The following is a 12,846-nucleotide window of genomic DNA, read 5'->3' as shown; positions in this document are numbered from 1 at the left end:
AAATCCACTGCCCACTTTTTTTACTTCAATTTTCTCATCTCTGATATGTGAGCTCTGGAGTTCCTTCTGGTTCTGACGCTTGATTTTTGCTCTAAACAAGATTCTAGCCCTCAAGAAATTTACAATTTAACTGGGCAAACAAGGCCACAGCATATATGAAACACTAAGAATTAGTCTTCCTGGTGTTGGGAGAAAGGAGTTTTATTTCCATCTACCTTCTCCACTCAATATGAAGAAGCCCTTTTTGATGATTTTCAGTTATTAATATTTTTTTATTGCAACAGCTGCTGCTGCTGCCAGAAATTTAGACATCTTGGGCACTGCTAAGTTGGGATATTACCCAGAGGGACCAAGGGCAGCAGTGAAAACAGAAATGTTACAAAGGTTGAAGTGCTGGGCTGTTAGCATTCTCCATTCTGGCTGCACAAAGCTAGCCCTTTACTAGGAAAGAGGAGCAGCTGGCCACAGCCCTCCCCCTTCCCTAAGCAGAAGGAAAAGCAGTGAACACTCCAGCTCTCCCCCAGACCCCTGAGGAAACATGGCTCTCCCACCTGCACGGCAGCCTCTCCACCCATTCCGCAAAGAAGCACAGCTACAGACTGCCCCGCGACCTGCCCGTTTCTTGCCCTCTCCCCTCTTTCAACTTTCTTCTAAATGTTACTTGACAATTGGATAAAAATCACATTTGAAAGAATGCACTGGACAATGTGCAGCAGGGACCCATTAAAACACTGCTTTGGTATATACCAAAATATACTCGTTTTCACAGATTTAAAGACTTCTCAGCTCTCTCCAAAGGACTGCATGACAGATGGTTTCAAAGCGAGTCACGTCTACAAACAGCAGACAGAAATATTATTTAGCAGATTTTCTAAAAGTTCTTCTGAGCCTTCCAGAACCCATCTTTCCCCACAGGCTCTTTTATTGCTAATTCGTGGAGGCCCAAAGGAAAAAAAATCTCTCTTACTTCCTAGCAACCTCCTTATGTGTATTTCCTAGGCTTGTACAATAGAAGAACTGAAAGAAGTTCTAGCGCTATGGAGCTGGCTCTTGTGTTATTTTGAAAATACTACCCTGGTCTGAAAAATATGAATTACTGGCCCATCACAACCACTGAGCCAAAGGCCAGGGTTGGGGCAGAGGAGGGGTTGTGTGAGTAAGAGAAGAATGAACTGATAGAGGAATTGTCAGGAGAGTTATGAATCATATACACAGCCATTTAGTAAGTTATGCTTTAAAGAAAGAGATCAAAATAGGGACCATGCCCTGGACAACTTCTCTGTTTTTCAAGTTTTGAAAAAAGTCGAGCATATATTATGAAGAGGGAATAAGCCACAGCCCTGGCCTGGCCTCTGGGAGCGTCCACTTTTGGTAAGGACTGAGCTATTAACTCACAAAGCAGGCCATGTATTAGATCCAGATAGCCTGTGGTCCTCACGGTCAGAGGAGGGGTCAGGTGGCTGGGCCTTCCGGGGCTGGATTTAGTTATCCACACCAGCGAGACCCCTAAAGGGATGGGAAGATGGCGGAAGGCTTGTCAGATCATCAGAATATCTTGAACTAAGGGCTAGAGGATGTGGAGGCTTTGGGGATGAGCAGAGGGAGGGCTGTGCGGGACATTTCAGCTTGCGGGAAGAGTGGATGCAGGTGGATAGTAGCAAGCGAGCTGAGCCCATGGGTTGGCAGCCAGGAGCGCAGATTGGCTCAGTGGGAAGGACGCTCTGTGATGTCATTGTGGCCCATCAGGCTGTGTTCTGTCACTGTACCAATGAAGACGGCCTTCTTTCTCTTACTGTTAGCCTAACCCTGAAAAACAACTATATTTACACCATCTCTAATGTGTATTGACAAGGAGAAGGAGAAAAAGCCTGAGCAAAGCAACAAGAGCGATCTCTCCTGCTTTCTGGCTAACAGCACAATTGTGGGCTGTTGGAACAAAGCCATCCTACAAGTAGTTGGTGCATTTTCATCTCTTACAGTGAAATTTTCCTGTTTATTCCTCCCACTCATGTTCTAGAATTTTATTTATAACTTTTTGGCCTGCTCTTTAAAGTGTGCTTGCGTGCCTGCCTCTGTGTGTGGGAGACTGACTGGGAAACTACTCTACTGGGCTTTGCGCTTCTGGAAAGCAGGCCCCACATACATTCCAAGTATTATAATTTTGATCCATTAGGCATAAAGAGAAGCAATATAGATGGGGCCCCTCTGTTCTGGCTGCACCAATCCTCCAGCACCACCTCCTGGGCTCGTATCCATCCAGTCCATCCCAGGAAGGCTGCCTGTCCACCAGGGCCTGCTTCCAGGCATGTCTGGGACCGGACCACCCTGACAGGTGACAACAGGTGTCCAGAGAGAGTCCACCAGCACAGCTGGGCACCTGGCACAGAGGTGAACTGGCCTGACAGGAAGTGCTTCCCAGACCCTACAGGGAGGAGGGGGTCCCCGTGCCCTGGTCTGTGGCTAGTGGCAGGGGCTGCAGGGGGCAGAGGCCTGGAGGAAGGGCGGGCCTGGCCCACACAGAGGCCACAGGGAGCCTGGTGGCTTTCTTGGCTTCCTTTTCAGCCCCAACGCAAGCCTAGACAGTCAATCAATTGCCTTTCAGTGGGGTGAGACTCAGAGATGGGCCATCCCTCTGGCTGCAGTTCAGGGCTAGGGGCACTTCCTTGGACCAAAGGGAGGCAGAGAGCTGCTTAGCACTTAGCCTGGGGCTGGGTGGATGCAACTGAGTTTTTTCCTCTGTTGTCTCATTATCTGGGTTAACTCATTCATTGCTAGGAAGCAGCATGATGTTAGAGGTAAGAATCCTATTGATATTTTTGGAATTAGGTAAACTTGTGTTTGAATCCTTGCTCTGCCATTTTGTTCATACATGATCTCAGGAAAGATATTTAATCTTTTGGGCTTCAGTTTCCTCATTTGAAAAATGGGAACAAAAATGAGGCATTCCTCAAGAAAGGGTTGTGAAGCTTGAAAGTATCTTGAACATAATATACAGATGACAAATTCATTTTTTACATCAGTGCGCCATATTGATTTTTAAAATCCATTTCAAAAAAACATGAAAGATCTATGTCAATTTCTGTTGATCTAAATATTACTTTAATAAATGTACCACTGCCTAGAGTTTTAACCAGCACTTTGCTACAGGGAAACGTGGCTGGGATGACTTATTTTATAGGACAGTCTTATCTGTATACTCAGCATGTTTTATTCCTGTGTTTTTTTTTTCCTGTGTCCTCTTCAGATTTATTTTTCACCACTCCACATAAGAACTCCAGGTTGAATGGCATTGAAACACGTATGTTGTCATATGTGAAACGAATCACTAGTTCAGGGTCGATGCATGTTATAGGATGCTCGGGGCTGGCATGCGGGCATGACCCAGAGGGAGGATAAAGGGAGGAGGGAGGTGGGAGGGGGGTTCAGGAGGGGGAACTTATGTAAACCCGGGGCAAATTCATGTCAATGTATGGCAAAACCAACCAATATAATATTGTAAAATAATTTGCCTCCAATAAAAAATAAATCAATTACCAAAAAAAAAAAAAGAACTCCAGGTTGGACCCAGGCTTTCTTGTTTTTGCAGATTAATATTTCTGAACAAGTGAAATACTGATAGTACTGCTTTCATTAAACTTAATAATAATCCTTTCTATTGTATGAAATGAAATATCATATGTAAAGTGGCACAGAGTAGGTATTCAATAATTAGCAACTGCTATTATTATTATAATGCAGGAGCCAGTAGGGGAAGATACTCCAGAGGAAAACTTTATCATTCTTCTCCTCGATGGAATGCCAAGATCCACGTGGATATAAATAAGACACCAAAGGCCTATTCAGCCATCTCACCAAGATATTGAAATAACCCCATCTGAAGTCAGTGAAGTCCCCAGTGTTGTCAACTTAATCATTGAGCCTAAGACCAGAGAGAAAGTGGAGGCTGATCAGCCTTGAGGTCTATTTAATTGCTCCAAACAAAAGGTTAATGAGGAAATGGAGAGGCCCTTCCTGGGGGGACACAAAGGCAGAGCCCTTCCCTCAAGGAACTTAGAATCTCTGCTCGACTCACTTTCCTCCCCATTATTCCCATTTGTATGTTGTTTTTTAAGTGTACTTAAGTCTCTTCTCAAGAGAGTCGCTAATGGGCCTGTAAATCCATCCGAGACAAGGGCCCTGGCTTTTACTTCTTTTGTTTCCCTCTCAAGGCGACTAGAACTGTACACAGCAAAGGGCAGAGGCTCAATAGAAGTTACTGACTGTCTGACTTTGGGGACCTGATCCACACGCTAGTTAGAAGCCCCAGCTAAACTAGTTTTAAGTGGCATTCACTGGTGACCCTGGCTGGCTCAGACAAGCCAAAAGGAACCACAAAGTGCAAGCATGCCAAGGGCAGTTTTGGTTTAGAAAGCCAGCCTGTGAGCAGATGGGGGGGGGGATGGTGGCACAGCGTGATGGCTCAGTCATCTCCTTCAGTAGATTGTATTTGCTTACTTCTCCAACATGAGCCCAGATTACCTTCTGTGGAATTGAGTCTTTGACAGCAAACTGCCTATTTTTTAAAATTAAGTTTTATTTATTTATTTTTGACTTTTGGCCACACCGTGTGGCATGCAGGATCTTGGTTCCCCAACCAAGGATCGAAACCGCACCTCTTTGAAGTGGAAGCACCAAGTCTTAAAACTGGTGGACCACTTCCATTTGGAAGTCTCCAAATTGCCTATTAAAAGTCTGTATACCTAAGGCTGATTCATGTTGATGTATGATAGAAACCATCAAAATATTGTAATTATCCTCTAATTAAAAAGAAAATTAAAAATTTTTTTAAGTGATAAAGTGAAAGGGAGTGGGGAAGGAGGGGTGGGGGTAGGGAAACTGGGTTGTCTATATTGAAAAGTCTGACTTTTTATGGTATGTTTAATAATGTAAACTTCAGATATCTTCTGGCTGCTACTACTTCCACCACAGTAAAGGGATTTGTGTGATATTTGCTTCTGTTGGCTAAGGAGTCTTTGATCATACTAGCCAGAGCCGGACATTCTGGTTGATAACGGAAATTCAGGGGAGCCTTTTTATTGTGGGTAGGGAAGGGTGGGTGTAGAGTGCATACCTGGAGTCAGGAAGGATTCCTAGTGAAACCATTGAGAAATTTTGTAATTTAGGAACTGTCATGTCTCCTTTCAGGATCAATTTCCTTATTTCCTTCCCACATAGAATCATAAGCATGGAAAGGCATCTATCTAACCAACTGCCTATCACTATAGCCAATGCCCAGCCAAATCTGAGAGTCAAGGAACAATGTTCTTAAGGCCTCTTGGGGGAAGAGAACAGATTTAGTCCATGTGGTTTCTGAATGAGAAACTGGGAACAAAGGGTGGAAGTTACAAGGATGCAGATTTCAATGCTATATAAGGAAGAGATTTCTAACCCACTAGAGCTGTTAAAATCTAAATGGGTTGCCTGCTAAGGTAATGAGTTCTCCATGTGGGTAAGTGTTTAACTTTCTGATTTAGTCCTCCTAACCACATATCCTGCTTCTCTGCCCAAATTTACAAAACCAAAGCCCTAACTGCCCATGATTCAAAGTGACTAAAGATGAGATCCTGGCATGCTGACTTTGGTGGCTGTTGAGTCCAGGGCCAATGCCAATGCCAGCTGGTACAATGAGGATTTCTTCCCTTAGAAATGTAAATAGGGTCCCCCAAGTCTGTCTCCTGTAGGGGGCATGGCTCCAGACCAAGTATTAATACTTCCTGGAGTGAGTTGAGATGCTTCTGCTTTGACCCTCAGGGAGTTGAGCCCTCCAGGTGTTGGACCTTCCTTCTGTTATTGAGTTTTCTGGGTGCCAGGCAGGCCCCCTGGCTCTAGCATCCCACCTGTCCAGTCACTCTCCAAGCCAAGTCCATTCTTCTGTCCCAATGAAGAGCTACCACCAAGCAAGCTTGGCAAGTAAATACAAGACGTTTACAAACTCCAAACCATTTTTCACCAGTTTGCCAATGCCTTCAAGGTACTCTAAGAGTAAAAGATGTGAAATTAGCATTCTCGACCTTTGATCCTACACAAATCATCATTCTCTGAAAGAGTGGTTTTTCACAGGCAGAATTCAGCCATTCAGGCCTAATAGACTCAACCTGGAGATGTGCACTTGGAGAGGCAGATTTAGAGCCTGTATGTTGAGTTCTATCTAAGTTTTAAGTGTATTCAGCCCTTACATGAATATTCAATTTAAAGAAAGCATTCAAGACTCTTGAGCACTACTTTCAATCATGATACTTTATGGGGGAAGCAGGGTGTGGGTATTAATTTATAGTTTACAAAGCATTTCATTTCCTGGACTTAATCAAAGGAGCAAAGCCTCAGCCTACCACAGGAACATATGCACTCACTGAAAGTTATGATCTCAGATGAAAACTCGGATGTCAGAGCTCCACTGGGGTGAAGGTAGATTAGGGTCACCCACCCTCAGTTACAGATGAGGAGACTGAGACTTACAGACAATCAGTGGGTTATTCTCTGGCCTCATCTTCCAGTCAGTTCCTTTCAGTAGTGTCTGACTCTTTGCGACCCCATGGACTGCAGCACGCCAGGCTTCCCAGTCCATCGCCAACTCCCGGAGCTTGCTCAAATTCATGTCAGTGGTGCCATCCGACCATCTCAATCTTGAGCTAAACAGGGCAAGTAGAAGCCATGAAAATGTACTGACCCCGTGCTGTTCTGGGGAAGGCAGATCTTCTGCAGGCAAGTGGTGCTTTGTTACCACCCTTTATGCTGTTCTGCACCCTACCTCACATCTAAGCCACAGAGTCGTGGCTGTCCAGCAGGTCTGGGAACAGAAACATCTTTTGCTCCCTTCAAATCTTACACTAGAGGTAAAGGAAAAGCTTCTCATTATTTTATTAACTCAACAACCCAGGCATTTCTTTGCCGAGTTTCTTTGCTGTTTTTGTTAGATTTGAGAAAAACTTCATTATGAGGTTCTCTTTGGTTTTCAAAATTTTTTCAGGGCTTTTTTTTTTTTTAAGTTTTTTTCTCTTTTTTTCCCCCCATCTTTCTTAAGAGGGACAAGTGGAAAACTGGTAATGTCCCAACTTCTCTCTCATTTAAATGAACCTGTTACCTAGGCCCCTTGATTATTTGTATTTTTTTTTTACATTTTTAATTTTAAAAATTATTTTACTTTTTTTAAGGCTCCTTGATTTTTGGTTTTGTCTGTTACTGGCTTGGAGCCCACTTCAATGCCTTGTCATAAGTGGCTGTAGATACTCTGTGGGCCCTCCCAGCCACCATCACCTCCCTTATGGCCCTTGAAGGCATCAAGAGCTTTCTTTCCATGAGTTCTTGTGAAGAGAAGCAAGGCAGAGCTTATCAGCAACTTGGGCTGACCGTGTTCCAGGGCTGAGCCCTTTGAAGGCAAGCTAGGAGGGTGGACACAACCACCTCTACTCTGCCCTGTGCAGTCATGGGCAAGGAGAGGGGACAGGCATGGGCCGACTGTCTTGGGGCATAGCTGAAAACTGAGTCAAACAGCAGACTCAATGGGAATCTGCTGAGGAAATTCTTGCCCACGTGGGTGGCAGAGAGGAGGTTGCAGAGGGAGCCCTTATCATTTGTTGAGGGCCTGCTAGGTGTTACTTATTCATTTCTGGGTGCTTTCTTATGTTATCTCGTGTAATCTTCCTAACAACCTTGTGAGATGAATGTTAATATCCCCTTTTGTGTGGATGAAGAAACGATGCCCGGATGGGTGCCGGGTGCCGCACCTGCCAGAGACCACACAGCTGTTCCTCCGGGTACTCCTGTGTGGCTAGCTTCAGTGCTTCTGTTTTCTGAGCTTCTCTGCAGCCTGCCAGCTGCCCCAACACTACCTGACAGGGAAGGAGAAAGGGGCGCTGGCAAGGAGAGACTTTTCTCTCCTGAGTTTCTGCATTTTCCAGGCACAACCCCGAACTTGGGTGGAACTGAGGAGGCTCTGCTCCTCTGACTGGTGCCTGTCGGCCTATTCCTGAGCCGACTCCCCAGGTACCCCGAGAAGGAAACACACAGTCTGCAATGTGCCGTCTTCCCCTTCCCTTCCCCCTCTTTACAAACTGGAGCTCTTATCCTAGAATTCAACCCTCCCCGGAAGCAGGAATCTATGTGCTAATGTGTTAATCCTCCTATTCAGAAGGTCGCTCCTTCCCTACTGTGGGGACCAGCAGCAGTCTATAACTTGCCCCATACAGTATTTCTGTCCTGGGGTGAGCCTTGTTCCAGCCTAATTACCGCACAAAGGGGAGTTTAGACCCACTCATGCAGTTGTTTAAATTTACTGGGAGCAAATGGGGCTAGGGGATTTGGAAGGTAGCAATGAGTCCCGACTTCCAAGCTACTAGAGGCCGCATGATGGCCAGGGCTCGTGGAGAAACTCTGAGGGCATAGAGAGAGTGGTGAATGTGTGCCTTAGTTTCAGGGACTTCCCCTAAAAGGCAGGAGTTGTGTGGGCAAATCACCCTCCCCCTCCCCGAGGCCAGGACTGGCCTCCTGGAGGAATGTGGCCCTCCCTCTGGTGTGCCAGGGAAGTCTTGGAAAAGATGGCCTCCATCGTGGGAACCTTTCTTTCCTTTGTGGGAAAGAACTGGGCTCAGGTTTCAAGCAGGCCATTCTGAGAAGGCCCGGAGAGAAAGGGATGGTGGGAACAGGCGGCCAAGGCTTTATTTCCTGATGGCAACGGCGGCAGACCTGGAGGAGATGTGACGGTGGCTTTGCTATCTGACTGGGGCTACCCAAAGGACAGAGGCCAGGTGTAGTTATGGGCACTTGCTCCTCTTTGCCAAGCAAATGAAAACAGAGGAGATCTGGGAGAAGACAAGTGCCTCACATTCAGTTCTTCTCCTGCTTCTCCTCAGCAGCTGTGATAAGGCAGTACCAGGAGCAGGAGGAGGAGGCGGCCCTGGTCACTGGACTTGGGAAGCTGCTGTAAAGACTGGTGACTGAGAGGAAGGAGCGCTGCACTGGAATCAAGAGTCAGGGGTCCAATCTCTTTCAGTCTCTGTCCTGTGTCTTTTTTATCTACACTCTAAGTAGGTTGGACTAGCTCATTGTTAGGGACCTTGAAGCTCCAATATTCCAGTGTTTACCTGGATAGGACAGAACATGAGTCTGGAACACACAGAAGACCTTTCCACCTGGAGAGTAAAAACTAGGACACCATGATGGTTGCTGCTGCCACAGGCAACAGCCGTGACCCCTCTGCTCACCCCTCCGGAAGTACTTGTGTGACGCTACCAGTCATGGCTGCCCCCAGGGGTCCCTAGTTTCCACTGAAGAGCACACCTTCTGACTGCCAAAAGGCCCAAGGTGCTAATGAGCAAGCTGGGCAAAGTGGGAAAAGTATGTACCAAGATGTGTCAGTGGTTGTAACAATGCTGAGATTAGGGATAAGAAGTTTTCCCCTTTTCCTTATTTTCCAAATTTTCAGGAAAGCGTTTATATTAATTGTTCTAAAAATTGCTTTGCTACGGAAATTCCCTGGTGTCCAATGGTTAGGACTCTGTGCTTTCACTGCCTGGGCCCGGATTAAACCCCCTGTGGGAATTAAGATCCCACAAGCTGTGTGGCACAGCCAAAAGAATAAAAATAAATAAAAATTGCTTTGTTAAAAGTAAGTTTGCCAGAAGCAAGCTGATCTTGATCCACAGGTGGCAAGGTGATTGGGGCCTTCACTGGGCTGAGATTTACTTTGGAATTGTACTGTCCAATATGCTACCCACTAGTTAAGCATAGTTATTTAGAAATAAAATTAATTGGAATTAAGAAAAATTTAAAATTCAGTTTAGTTGCACCAGCCACGTTTCAAGTGCCTAGCAGCCACTTGTGACTGCCATTTTGGACAAATATAGAATATTTCCATCATCTCAGAAAGTTCTACTGGATAGTGCTGTTTTGGGACATCTATGAAAATACGGTTGAAAGTCAAAGTCATATCAAATGTGTGCTGATGGTACCCGGCCCTACTGCTGCTGCTGCTAAGTCACTTCAGTCGTGTCCGACTCCGTGCGACCCCATAGACGGCAGCCTACCAGGCTCCCCTGTCCCTGGGATTCTCCAGGCAAGAACACTGGAGTGGGTTGCCATTTCCTTCTCCAATGTGTGAAAGTGAAAAGTGAAAGTGAAGTCGCTCAGCCATGTCCGACTCATAGCGATCCCATGGACTGCAGCCTACCAGGCTCCTCCATCCATGGGATTTTCTAGGCAAGAGTACTGGAGTGGCTTGCCATTGCCTTCTCCGACCCGGCCCTACTAAAGAGACCAAATGTCTTAAAAGCACCTACTTGGAATCCTTTGCTTATGGTAACCTGATTGTTTCACCTTATATTCATTTAAAAAGGGGAACCTAACCTCTTTGGGGAACACTTTCTTACTGTTACTACTTGGTCAAAAGTAATGAAACCCTATTTCCTGAAAGCATGATCTTACCACTTTTAAGGTAGTAACTGACCATGACTCATGGAAAGGTCCAGCTTCCCCCATCATTCAGTAAGGCAACTGGTCCATCTGAGAGGTTTTGTAGGACAGATGAGGTCTCCCATCCCAGATCTTGAAATGTCTGATAAGATTTTAAAAGCTAGTTATTGCCCTCACATCTTACAGAAAACTAGGCCTTAGGGAGTTCCCCCGTGGCCTAATGGTTAGGATTCCAGGCTTTCATTGCTGTAGCCCAGGTTCAATCCCTGGTCTGAGAACTCAGTTCCCATGGGCCAAGTGGCACAGTGACATTTGATTATTATCTTAACACTTTAAGAAAACAAAAATATCATCCTTATAAGGAGATGGGGAGGTCCCAGAAGTGCTACCCTTTTCCCTCTGACTCCTCCTCCACCAAGAGAGAACACCCTTACTGCTCTCTTGCTGTGGTCTCACCCATTAAAACTCCTCAGTCAAGTTTCAGTTCAGTTCAGTTCAGTCACTCAGTCGTGACCGACTCTTTGCGACCCCATGAATCACAGCACGCCAGGCCTCCCTGTTCATTACCAACTCCCAGAGTTCACTCAAACTCACCTCCATCGAGTCGGTGATGCCATCCAGCCATCTCATTCTCTGTTGTCCCCTTCTCCTCCTGCCCCCAATCCCTCCCAGCATCAGAGTCTTTTCCAGTGAGTCAACTCGTTGCATGAGGTGGCCAAAGTATTGGAGTTTCAGCTTTAGCATCAGTCCTTCCAATGAACACCCAGGATTGATCTCCTTTAGAATGGACTGGTTGGATCTCCTTGCAGTCCAAGGGACTCTCAAGAGTCTTCTCCAGCACCACAGTCAAGTTTAGACATCATTAAATGGTCCAAGCTACTCTGACCAGGTTCATGTGCTAGGCACCAAGGACTCAGAAATGAGCAAGATCTGGTCCCTGCCCTCAAAAAATCATACTTTCACAGGGGAAACAGACATCCAAACAGTGTATTCCAAGTCAGTGGGCAGGTGCTGTGTTATGTACAAGGTGCTCTGAGATTACAGGAAAGAGAATGCTGCACTCTGAATGCAGACATAAGGGGACATTCCTGGGGATGATGCGAGAAGTAAAGGATGAGTAGAAGTTCACTAGCCAAAAACAGTGGAGAGTTGGGTGTTCAAGGGAGAAGCATTGAGGCGTTGAAAAGTCTCGCCTTGGATGGTGGGGGTAGGGGAGAAGAGACTAAAAGCAGTTAGCTGTGGCTTCAGCACAGGGCAGAGGCAGGCAGGAGCTGGGTGACCCATCACCTGGGTGATGGACTTGTCATGGTAGGCCACAGAGCATCTTAGGAGTTTGGACTTGATGACCAGGGGAACACACCGGAAGACATACTGGTGAGAATGGACTAGAGGGGAGTAAGTGTGCATGGAATAAATCAGTAGAGTGTCAAAGACCTTGCTTCTACTCTCAAGATATTTATTGGAATCGCTCACTCAGGGTCACTCAGCTTCCAACCAAATTCTGTCTCTACAGTTTATTCCATACTCTCTGAAAATGTACCACAGGAACAGCCTAGAAATGGGCCAATAAGCTAATTTCCATTCATTCAACTGATTTTTTATGAATGACCCAAAGTGCAAGGCACAGTACTAAGCCTTATTTAAGCACTCTGGGACTATAGAGAAGAAGAAGACATGGCCAGTGCCCCTCAACTCTTCTGCTATTTGAATAATCTAGAAATTTGTCAGCGGGTTTGACTGTAACTTTTAATTTATTTTGTTATTATTTTATTTTACTTTTGGCCATGCCCAACGGCATGTGGGACCTTATTTCCTCAGCCAGGGATCCAACTTGTGCCACCTGCTTTGGAAGCACTGGACCACCAGGGAATTCCCATGGCTGTAATTTAAATAGGAACAAATGTAACACTAAGACATGTAAGCAGGTTTAGAATGATAACAACTTCTAATAATCACTTTGGTAATATAAAAATCTTTAACCAGGAAATGATACTGGTTTAACTGGAAATTTCTTCTGCAAAGACTAAAATATGGTATTTAGCTCTTCTGATTGGCACAGAGAACTGAGAATGTGACCAGAAGTCAAAGTTAGCCAGTTCCTTCTATGGCTTTGGGCATATCCCCTCTCTGCACACCAGTTTGTTCTGGAAAATGAGGACAGATCTAACAGTGCTTCTGTATCTGACAAGGCAATGCCAGAAAATGTACCATGAAGTCCCATGAACTGTTTTAATATACCTTTATATATGCAAAACATTTCCTTTTATGTTCTTTTTTTTTTGTTTAATTTGCCCCTTATTCTATGTCTCAGGAGGATTTGGTTCTCTTTCCCCCTATGGTTTCCAGAATGTTTCAAAACTCTTCAAATGAAAATATGCGAGTCATGACTTGCGGGTAGCA

This window comes from Moschus berezovskii, chromosome X (genome assembly GCF_049115385.1).
Source record: "Moschus berezovskii isolate FMDL1 chromosome X, NW_MosBer_1.0, whole genome shotgun sequence".
NCBI lineage: Eukaryota > Metazoa > Chordata > Mammalia > Artiodactyla > Moschidae > Moschus > Moschus berezovskii.
This window is presented reverse-complemented; position numbering follows the sequence as displayed.